This window comes from Rhinopithecus roxellana, chromosome 18, assembly GCF_007565055.1.
Source record: "Rhinopithecus roxellana isolate Shanxi Qingling chromosome 18, ASM756505v1, whole genome shotgun sequence".
NCBI classification, from domain to species: domain Eukaryota; kingdom Metazoa; phylum Chordata; class Mammalia; order Primates; family Cercopithecidae; genus Rhinopithecus; species Rhinopithecus roxellana.
The window spans coordinates 22559169-22571971 of record NC_044566.1 but is presented as its reverse complement, the minus strand read 5'-3'; positions in this window follow the sequence as shown (position 1 = coordinate 22571971).

Sequence of the window (12803 nt, the reverse complement as noted above, 5' to 3'; positions counted from 1 at the left end):
AAGGATATTTAAGGAGGAAGATAATGCAGTGAGGAAACTTTTTAGAACAACTAGGTGAACCTTAGGTGTGGATATTGCCCATTTCTCCAAATGTGATGCAGTTACTGGGGAACTGAGAAAAACTACTGCTTTCTCCATCTTTCTAAAATGTAATTCACTTTTTGCTCATGTCTAAAACTCTATGCACAAGCTACATTCTTTATGCCTAATATATGTCCACAACACCATATCTGCAATTCCGAATTCCATTAGCTTGGAAAAGTAATAGATTTGTGTAACCTACTTGGCAGCAAAATTCACCTGATCTGCTCTAATTTGGTGGCAAAATCCAGCTTGAATTTAAGGGATGTCATTGGTAATGTCAAAGCAAGATTAAATGGAGACTCTGCCTGAAGAATGCCTTACCAAACAAAACCAACAAGGCTTTAAAGAGTGCCTTAGCATTGCTTAAGTTGCAAACATAAGCAAAAGTTAACTCGGATCTTTTTGGGTAAATGCTTATGTTATACAGAGACAAAACTTAACCTTAGCCAATCATGAGCAGCCAACTAACATATGATTATGTGACTAGGGACTTTCCAACAAGGTAAAGAATAAAAAGCAATTTTGTAATTGCCACTAGTCAAATAACTTGTTTTGTTTTCTTAATCACCCTGTAAATATTTGCCTCTGAAGCTGTGTCATTGGAACACTAAACTTCATTTAGTCTGGTGTTCCCCAATTCATGAATTATTTCTTAAATAAACTGTTTAAAATTTTATTGTGCCCCAGATTTTTCTTTTACAAGAATCTTTATCCCTTTTAATGTTACTATTTATACATTTTGCTATAGAAATATTAGCATTTGATTTCAGAGTGCCACTCTAGACCCCATTGGGGTTACATAGGATATAGTACAGGTACTGTAGTATCTTTATGACTTTTTTTAAACAATTAAGAGTTCTGAAACTCATCTATACTCTGGTCCTAGAGAAGGGATATAGACCTTTACATTGGATAGTATTTTATTATGTGTTTTACTGCTTGGTTAAAAGAAATATTGGATCTTTTGCTGAGAGAAATGGTTTATAAAGTATCCTTCATGAAGGGAGGAGAAATTCGGAGAGCAAAATTTGCTGATATTACAAACTCTAGACCCAGGCATAGAGGGCAGTGTAGGTGACTTCAGTGTAATGGATTATGAGGGCAGGAAGGATGGGTTCTTACTAAAGGGAAAGTCACCTAGACAGACAGATTAAATTAATCAACAGTCTAATGACTTAAGAATTGTGGCAAAATTCCTAACTCAGCTTGGAAAAGTTAACTTGGAGCAGCTTGAACACTTAATTTTATTGATTCTAGGCTGCACATTTTCCACATTTTAATTTTTCTGAAGTTGGGACATGTCTTAAGATTGATGGAATCTTAAAATGGACTCTGATCAGGTGGAGATAATGGCATGTTATTTCCCTCCCATGCTTCACCTTTTCTGTTGCTTCTGTACCATATGGCAAATAAAAACTTTGATATCTCAATCATAGACTACTTGAGAGCATTAGTAGGAAGTTTATGTCTTTCGACTGTTACCCAAACTTTTCCATTGTCAGAATCAATTAAGATCAAGAGAACACTAAACCAAAACTGAAAGGATGTTGGAAGCTTGAAAGAAGACCTCAAAGACAATATTTGGGCATATTTTAAGAGCATAATCAATACTCTGTATGGCACTGAGGATGACACTTTATGGGAAAACAGAGTTATCAATGACTTTTTGTTGAAAATTATCCAAAAGAGTAAGATTCTGCAAAGAAGTTTGTGTATTTCTTTGCCAGTTTATTTTTATTTCTATTTTCATTTTACAAGTGCATGAGAGTGATATTTGAAAAGTGTTATATTCATGTATGTCTAAATTTTTCAACAAGTGTCAAATAAAGATTCTAAGTTATTAGAAAGCATTGTGTCAGTTTAATTGGCTGATTTCTTAAAATTAGCTCCACATGAAGGAATGGTGCATCTAAAATTGATAATTTGATAATTGTCTCAGATTTGAGGAAATACTATCCTCCATTATAGACAAAGGCTAGAAGGACCTGGGGATGGGGAGAGGGACTATGTGAGAGACAAATATTCCAATCTCAGATGATTATTCTTCCACTCTCCTTTTTTCTCTAAGTTCATCTTTTACTGTCCCTCTGGACTTTAACAGGCACTCTGCTACTAATGCTTAAATGGAGGATCTACTTAATTAGATTACAGCATTTAAAGGACATAAACTTTTGGTTACATGTCAAAGACCCTGGACTTTAGGCCACAACCAATGTAAGTGGATGATTTCCCAATGAGAGCATATGCCTGGGAAGGTTAGGCTTTATTTTCCATGAGTTCTTATCTAATGCAAAATAAACTTTGAATTTATATTTCTTGAGTTTTCCAGCACACAATGTTTTGCTTTTATAACTTCCATTATTAAAATAAGAGTATTACACCATTTGTAAATGTTTTTGATGTGCAAAATTGTATACCTATAGGTTGCAAAATCTGTGCATTGCATTAGAAATTTTGCTGAGTTTTCAGCTGTTAGCCACAGCATTTAAGTGGTACAATTCATTGCATATTTAACTTTATTTAAATATCATCGTGACTGGACCATTGGTTTTCAGATTAAATTTCTTTGTATAATCTGAGTTGATTTCCCATTGTGTCTGCCAAAGTACTCTTCTTTCTTCTTGAGGACAGTGCAGTAACACATTTAGAAATTACCTTTTTGAAACATTTTGAAAATTGACTCTTCAAATATGACTTTTGATACTTAAGAACATGACAGAATATATTTAAAACATATCTTTTAGTAGCTTATTATGCTCTATATAAAACTGTGTACCTGTGAATGTTGAACAGCTATCCTCCTCCCTGAAAAACAGCAACTTATTGTGTTGCATTTGCTGATTTCCATGGTTTAAATACTCCCCCATGGTCAGTTTCAAAGTACCAACTTGATGTCACTGGATATAGAGTTAGGAAGAGGTATCATTATAAAGTATTTTTATAGTAAAGATGCAATAAATATAAGCAGCTACAAAAGCACAGATAATAGTGAAATACATTAAAATAATTGGGAAATATTAGGTTTTGAGTATTACTTCATTTCCTTATCTTGTAATTTATTTAATTGTAAGTTTATGTAATTAAATTTTTGGCAATGGCTGTATTTAACAACTGGTTTCCAAATTTACAAATGTACTCTTTTAGGCCTACATGAACTAGGTGTAGTTCAGCACTCCTGTATATATGATATTTGATATTGCCTATTATAATGCAGGTTAAAAACAGTGAAACTTAAACTCATGTGAGACTCCCTCCATCCCTCCCTCCCTCCCTTCCTTCCTTCCCCTTTCCTTTCTTCCTTCCTTTCCTTCCCCTTCCCTTTCCCCTTCCCCTTCCCTTCCCTTGCCTTCCCTTCCCTTCCCTCCATCGTTAAGTTCTTACAGATTTGCTAGACATGTCAAAAATGAGTAGAAGTCAGTATGAACAAATTAAATTATAAAGTTACCTATTTATGCTATTGATATGGGGACAGAAAGAAATAAGAAGTTTATACTTTTCTAGGATTCTATAATATACATTTTCATTATACGTCAGGACATATGTACATATCCATTTGTGTATCTTGATGCAGTTATTTTTGTTTCTATGAAACCATGTTGAATGCTATAGAAAACATTGATAATGGTAAGTTACTAAAAAGGGCTCTCTAGTATAAGCAAGAAGGTGAGAGACTGAGATAAAAAATACCAGCTGTCAGTTTCTGTATTCTGATTGCTTTGCTAGTATCTTTTATTCTCAGACCACTTTAAAGAAATAAAACCAAAAATTTTAAATAATGAATTTCTGGAGAATACTTATCTACTGATTTCTAATTAACAAAAAAAGACCTGTGTATAAAAAAATTAAATAAATGTGTGCATTTTTGTTAAAGTAAAAATTAATTTTAATTATTTTAATGGTTATTTGTATCATTTGTATTTAGAATTTTTTGTTTTGTTTGTTTTTGCCATTAACTGATAAACTATTACCCCAAGCACAGTGGATGTTAGGGCTTCACCTATGCATATACTTACCATAGCCAAAATTTATGTTTACTAAATTCTGAGAAACACAGAGTTAGAATGTATTGAGGTGAGGAAAGACACATAATTACTAGCATCAGGTGTTAGAAGGGCCATACAATTAAATTCCACAGAATTCAAGAGAAAAATAATGAATGTAGTCAGGTAATCTCTCGTGTTGAAATTATGACACTATTTAGTTTATAATCAAATTGCTGATTGCTAACAATTTTTATTGACTTTTTGTTATGTAGCCCTGGAATAAGAGGTAGCGATAAGGAAAAAAAAATCCAAATTCTCTTTAACCTAAAAGTCATTGTCTTGAATGTGACTATATTGATGCTTATGAGGATTTTTTAAAAACTTGTGTGTATCTGCATACAAAATGATTATTCAGAATTTTCTGTCTAAAAACTTAGTATTAATTTTTTTGTTATAATTTTTAGAATTTAGTTATTAGCCCTACAAATCTCATATATTTATAAATCTAGAAAAATGTAACAATACTTTGAAGAAGTCTTTAAAGATTAGTGCTGTTTAAAACTTAAAAATGAGTATTTTAAAATAAATTTATAACTTTATTATATTAAAAGTACTTTCTAAGTAGTTTAATTTTCTGACTGACCAGCTTTCAAGTACTCAAGTATTACATAACGATTGAATAAATTAAACTTATTAAAATGGTTGTGTCACTAAATGTTCTAATAATTTTCATTAGTGTTTCACTTACACATTTAAACTTTAAATCACAAGTTGAAATCAATCAAATTATCTTGAACACTATACAAACCATAGAAAACAATGCTCAGATGTCTTAATACAAATTAACACCAGAATTTTGATCTTCTTAGATCTTTTTATACTTAAGTTTACATCTTCTCTGGGTTAAAAGAATCTTATTTATTAAATGAACAACTTTGTCATCCCAAACAATTTGGGAGGTTTTTTTTCAGTTGGTTATGATAGAATAGCAAATGACCAGAGACATTTGAGAGAATATTTACTAGACTCTTTTTTCTTGATGTTGTTGGGACATCCTTAACCCCATTTATAATCTGGCATTATCTAGAGGCAAAACCCTATTAGCTTCAGAAGTCTATTTTCCAGGTCTGCTCATGGAAACCTGCAACTTCCACCCAAGATGCTGTCCTATTTGATTAGACTGCATTTCTTTGGCTCTTAATATTTAAATAATCCCCTTTGCTAGTTATAGGAAACTTCACATTTTGGGGGTTCCTGCATTCATTTATTTCATATTTTTCTTATCTCTTTAGAACCATAGCAAACGTAATGCTGACAGCTGATTAAATTTTGAATCTCTTTCGTGGCTTTATTTGGCCAAATCTTCAGAGATCTTTCTACTGTGAGAAAGGCGTTTGATGCTTCCCATTAGTTAAAACAAGATCTTAGATGTGGTTTTAGGACTCTACTGCCACAAGAATGGAGTAGATTCATGCTAAAGGGATTTCATTAATGTTATTTGCTCAATCATTTGTTTCTTAATATGTAAATATTCTATTAAAGTGTCTTCTCTGTACCCTTCAAAACTATAGGCCAGGCGCAGTGGCTCACGCCTGTAATCCCAGCACTTTGGGAGGCTGAGGTGGGCAGATCACTTGATGTCAGGAGTCCGAGACCAGCCTGGCAACATGATGAAACCCCGACTCTACTAAAAATAAAAAACATTAGCCAGGCATGGTGGGGGGTGCCTGTAATCCCAGCTGCGTTGGGAGGCTGAAGAGGAGAATCACTTGAGCCCGGGAGGTGGAGGTTGCAGTGAGCTGAGATCATGCCACCACACTCCAGCCTAGGTGACAGAGCAAGACCCTGTTTCAAAACAAAACTACGTTATGAAGGGAGACTATGGAGAGCCTTTGTATACGTTTTAAACTTCTCTAATTGTAAATATTGCTAGATTAGATAATAACTGCATTTAAATGCTCAGTCTCCCCAGAGTCCTTTAGGAAAAAAAAAAAAAATCACTGATTTCTCATGAAAATTTATGGAGCATAAACACAGTGGGGCACATAGATCAAAGACGCGGTAGCAGCAAGCTGCAGTAAAGCAGAATATGCCTAGGGGATGGGCTCTGACACATGCCCATAAGCAGAGGGAGGTATGATGAGTCCAGGGAGGAGAGACACATCAGGGAACTGTATGTAATGGAGCACTATTTCAATCCTGCCTTCAAATCTTTCTGTATTTAACGGAAAATGATTTGAAAATAATATGTTCTGTGCTTTTAAGTGCCTGCACCCTGCATATTACTAGAATATTCATTACCCAAATCTTAAATCAAATGGCAATCACAACAGCTCAAAAATATTCATAAATCTTAAAAATGTTCTTACAAAGTGAGACTTGGTGTGGGCTAGGCAACTTTTCACAATATGAGGAAAGTAGGTAGTGGGTCCACTAGTTAATTTGTTCAAAAAAGTGATTTCAGAAACTTTTCCACCGAATTTTTTTGCTTTATATAGAACTCAAGCAATTATACTTTTCTTTGTGTGTATTCTTGCCTAGACATAAGTTGCCCTATTTACTGCTCCAATCTCTTTAAAATGTTTTTCAACTAACTACAATGTGCTTTTCTCGTGGGGACAACTTACATACATATAGACCGTGTTTATACACATAAATTGAAGTTGAAAACTGAGCATTTTAAGTTAAAATGTTTTCGACTTTTGACTTTCAGTGAACATAGTTGAGTTTGAACTATTATGATTCCAGTTACACCTTGGTAAATGGTTTTGCTGGAAACAAACTTTAAAAATGAATGCGCAAGTCAGTAACATAGATTTGAGGGAAATGTAATTTTATTTTGGATCAGTATTTTCATTTTAGAGGTTTTTTAGGTTATCGTTGTCAAGATCTGTGGTAACAATATTCACTCATCTGATGGATGAGGTACAGCTATAAGTATCAGCTTAGAAAAGAGGACATTGATCTAGGCCAAAACATTTTTTTGTCTTTGTACAAAAAAAGTAAAATAAGTGGACATGAATACGCTACTTATGCCTGATGACTAGAAAATTCAAACGGCCAAAGGGTCTCATTGATGGGCCTGAGACAGATACAAGCCTTCAGATAAATGCATAAACAAAATAAAAATGTATGAAGGTGAATGTGCATGTGTGCAAATTGTTATGTTTCATGTTTAAAGCAGCTAAAACTCAGGTGGAAACCTTACATTAAAATTACTTAGAAATTACTTTGAGAAACATGTTACTTTTCATAAGTTGGCAAACATATTTTCTTTTGTGGATAATTTATCTCTTTCTTCCATTCAGTACACATTTTCCTAAGGTAGTACCATGAACTCTACATGAGTGCAGTCTACTATTTAATAGTTCAATCAGTAGATATACTATTTCTTATTCACAATTCTGGCCACTGTTGAATGGTGCTATTTTGTTCTAAGCATACAATGCTTTCATGAGCTTTCTAGGGATCATGAAATCATCTGAGAACATTTAATAATTACAAGAAATTTGCTCTATCAAAGTAAAGAATTGAGCAAACTGCCAAAATAGTATGACAATTAGGGATAGAAAAAGGGAGGAGAATACTTTCACCTTAATTCAGATTTCAAGCAAGAGGAATAGTCACTTATAGAATTATCTGGAAAACTACTTTCCTACTTTTATTCATTCAGATGGCATAAGCTTTGGCCTCTTTGATAGGTTTTATTATGTACACTAATATTATGATTAAGTCTGATAAATCTGTATTTTGGTAAAAGTGACTTTTTTGTGACAGAAAGCCTTGTATTCTGTAGTTTTCATCTTTTTTTAAACTTAACTTTCCTTTTTGATTATTACTGAAACCAATAGTCTGCTGTGATTTGAATTTATGCAGTGAATGCTTAACTATGTGGTACTACTCAAGTGTGAAATTAACAATGGAGCTGGGCTTGTTGTGTGGCCTCTGACTTGCTTCCCACAATTTGAGAAGGTGTCAGAATTACGGCTTCTATTAACCTTCCTTTTTGAGGGATTTGTGAACCTATCAGATTTGCTTCCAGCTGGAATCAGTAGAAGTAAAGTTATAATTTTTGTTGTTCTTCATTTTGAAATGAAAAAGGCACATCATGTTGAATCATTTCAAGCCACCCACTGATTTTAATTTGTCCAGCTGGAGACCCTGTGCATTGGCTGTGATTGTGGCTAAAATAATTAGAACTTAGAAAACAAAAATAGAGCCACTGGAAGATACTTCATTATGATGAACAATGATCTCCTCAACTTTCAGAGAAATTTGTTTACATTTTCCAGGAAGCGCAAGTTAACACCATATTTATGGTAACTCGTTTACTGCAGAACACTTACTAGTGGATTTAACCCTGAAGGCAGGCCAGTGACATTGATAGTAAGTATAATAGAACAAATCACAAATATCATTCTGTGTCAAAAAAATTCTCTTTTTATTTGTATATTGTTACTTGTATGTCTTGTATACATAACCTTTTAATTTTTATATTATAAAATAATATAAATACAAATAAAAATAATATAAAAATAAAATAAATATAAATTGCATATATTTATATACATATAAAATATAAATTATATATTTATATAAATATATAATTATAAATTATATAAATTATATATATTTATATAAATATACATGTTTATATTATATAAATATATATAATTTATATTTTATATGTATATAAATATAAAGTGTGTATATATATCTATATAGAAGTCTAAAATCTTAGATCTAATGCCATACTTAACCATAACAGTAGAGAGGAATAACTTTACTCTTAGGCCAGGCGCGGTGGCTCACGCCTGTAATCCCAACACTTTGGGAGGCTGAGGCAGGCAGATCACGAGGTCAGGAGATCGAGACCATCCTGGCTAACATGGTGAAACGCTGTCTCTACTAAAAATACAAAAAATTAGCTGGGTGAGGTGGCGGGTGCCTGTAGTCCCAGCTACTGGGGAGGCTGAGGCAGGAGATGGCCTGAACCCGGGAGGCAGAGCTTGCAGTGAGCGGAGATCGGGCCACTGCACTCCAGCCTGGGCAACAGAGCAAGACTCCCTCTCACAAAAACAAAACAAAACTTTACTCTTAAAAAATACTAATTTTGTCCATCTGACTCATTTTACTTAAAAAAGTCCTCTTGCCTGTAATAGGCTTTGAAACAGAAAAATGCAGCTTAATGCATATTCTTAACCACTGTTGTAGTGGGTTTTTACTATTGTTGTTTTTGTTTTAGCCTATTTTTCCCAGTGAAAAGTATTTCAGTAAGTTTTACCGTTAAATCAGTTCAATACAGAACTCTTCATCCACTGAGAGAGAAACATTTGATTGAAGATTTTTCTCAACCTTGAAAGGGTCAGTTAAATTTTACCCCAGCCAATGACTTTATTGTCTGTGTTGACTTGAACTGTGTTTCAAATAATAGAGTTTCTGCTATACTTTCAGTCTAGTACTTTCTAGTGTGCCTTGCTTTTGTTCCTCCTAGGAGGAAAAGTGCTCAAGGCAATTATTAAAGAGAAAAATAAATTTTTCAGAGTGAGAAAAATAAATTCATAAACATAAAATAAACCTTAAGCATCATTGCTATTATTTTTATGCTACAATAGACATACTTTTCAGTTCATAAAGAAAAATATAACCAATTTTATTGGGTAAAAGCTTGACAACTCATTATTACCTTTACACAGAATTCACTTGGATCAGGATGCCTGGACTTTATATCAGCCAAGGGCATATGATACAAAAGATAGGCTTCTCAGCTAAATTTGTATTCTCTGCTTCCAAAATGTGTGTGTGTGTGTATGTGTGTGTGTGTGTTTAATAGAACATGTTAATGCTACCAACAGTAGCATAAAACCCCTCTTCCCTTCTACATCTTGGTTCATCTTTCCTGAAGGCAATCATCTGAAACTCTACCACTGAAGGCTTCAATTTCGACCGTCCTATTTTCAATGATATCATAATTTTCCAAATTTTTTGTTGAAAAGAAAGTTCTTCAGGGAAACGTAATATTTTAAAAGTTACCAGTCATCTTTAACTATGTCAGAATAATTTTGGATCCATTCCTGAGATTTAATACTGTTCAAAGAAGGAAAACCATGCTGAGGGGAGGGTGGGAAAGATGTTTGGGGCTCAAAAGACCAACATTTTATTAGTAATTGTAACCAGCTGCAGCCAGGTATCTTAAGATGTTTACAGGAGAGGGTATGGCATGAATGTTTATTCAGAGAAAAGATTTCCTCCTCCTCTTGACCTGTGCAAGAGGATATCCAGACTGTGCTTTAGATTTAAGGAAGACAGGGTGATCTTTCTTAACCAGAAGCTATGTTGGCAGTTCTAAGACAGAAACATCACATTATTAGCAACTATTATTATTTTCTAGCCACATACGTCCTCAAGCCAGTCAGCAATGAATCTCCTGTTTCCATGAGAAGACCTCCCCTGTTCCATGTAGATGGAAGTGTAGTTAGAAGTTTCTAAGAAAGTTCTGCTTAGGTCAGAGACAAAACACCTGACAGCAATAGTCATGTCATTTCTGATTGCTGGTGGTACTTGGGTATTTACTTTTGTTTCTCCTCTCTCTGGATGACCTCATTCATTTTCTTTCGTTTAAATGTTATATTGTGCAGATGATTTCCAAATAAATCCCTTAGCCAAGGCATCTCTGATCTCTAAATTCGTATATAAGACAGACATGTCCACTTAGACATCTTAGGTGTGTCTGCATGAACATAGCCAAAATTGGACTATTGATTCATACTCCCACTCAAACTCAGTTTTCCCTCGCTTTTGTTACATTCCCCATATTAGTCAATGCATTAACTTCATTTAGTTTCTCAAGCCATGAACCTAAAATTCAGCTGTTTCATTACTTTCCTCATTTCCATCTCCACCATCCAATTCCTCAGCAAATGCTGTATCATCAAAGAGCTCTATGCTTCACTGTCTTCACCACCATTGCCCAAATTGAAGCTGTCATCATCTCACATTAGAGATGCTGTATGGCCTGCTAATTGGCCTTCCCTCTTCCATTCTTGTTTCCCTAACACTTAATCTTCACATGGTCACCAGGAAGTGTTTTATATGTATATATTCCATCTTTATGTTAAATTAAATACTGACATCTGGTGCACTTGGAAGAGTTGTGAAATTCTTCCATTGCACTTGTAATGAAATCCTTATCTTGGTGTTCAAGGCCCTACAATGCCTTGCCACACCTTTTTCTTCAACTTTACTTCTGCCAACCCCCCTCTCAGTCCTCCAGCCTCACTGGCTTTTATTTGCAGTTCCTTGGACATTCCAAGCTTTCTCTCACCTCAGGAATTTGGCACATGTCCACTCTGCTTGGAATTTATTTTTTTCCACTTTTGGAAATAATAGATCTCAAAATAAACATCTATTCATGGAAATCCTAGCTGCCTACTCCACTCCTTGTCAACCCCTTGTCCATCCATTACCACCTTCCAAAGCACAGTGTTCGTTTCCTTCACTGTGCTTTCCACAAGGAAACACTTGCAGGAGGTTAGGTGTTTGTCTTACTCATTGTTACTCCGTATTTGCTATGCTTCCTGTTACTTGACCAATATTTGGGCATTGAGTGAAATAAACTCCTACTTTGTCTGGATCCTCCAATTGCTGCAACCATCCTGAAGCCTGTCTGCCTCTTTTTATTTTTTAGGGCTTCTGTTGTTTCTCACTTATTTTCCCTACTGCATTCTGGATACTATCTTCCTTTCTGCATTCTGGTACTATCTTCCTTTTTGGTTTCTGTGCATTATCTTGATCTTCTGTTCCCTTGCTTGGATTCCATGGGTGTTCATGTGTTCAATTCATTTAAACTTATCTGTGAGTCCTTTAAAAGAAAGGCAATTTGTTGAATACTGCAGGGCATAGAACCATGAAAAAAAAAATGCCTACTCTTGTGTGATTGGCTCATTTTTGGTATAAGCATGGGGCAGAAAACAGGGAGGAAAGGTAAGTAAACAAACAACTTATATACTAAGATCTAAAAACTTTCCAAGAATTTTAGCTCATTGATTTAAGTGGCAGTAACTTTGATAAACAACAAAAGATCCAGAGAAACTAGTTATATAATTTAAATTGCAAAGATAATGGAAAAGTCAAGTGGTTGTGGTATGTTATTAATTATGCCACAACCAGCCAGATTCACCATCTCAGAAGGCTGATGTCACCCTGAAGACACACCTTTGACAATCATTCATAGCAGCAGTAACAATATAATTTTTCATTGAATTACTTCATTTACTCTCTTATAAGTAAAATTTTGTTAAGGTTTTAGAAACAGTAAGTGAAGTAATTGCTCTTGAAAGAATAGAATAGCACATATAGGAAAAGTTCTACTAAACTTTTCTTTAACACGGTTAATAGCATGCTTTTTCCTTTTTGCTCTTTATAAGGAGAACAGTTTAGTATTATCAAAATTCACCATCGCTTCACACTGGTCTCTCTCTGATTATTCAAATGGAAATGTTATTAGGCAGTCAGCCAGAGTGTCTACCAAACCTTGGCTCCAAAATCAGTGGGCCGGTAGTAATTAAAGACTAGTGGAAGTTTAATTGCATAGCCAACTTACTCCAGCAAAAAACAAAAGCACACAAACAAAAACAAAGCAGAACAAAACCCAAAGAATAAAATTCTAAGCATTTGAATTCTGCAATATCAAATTAACTTTAATAGTAAAAAGATGAATGTTTTATTTAAGTCTAT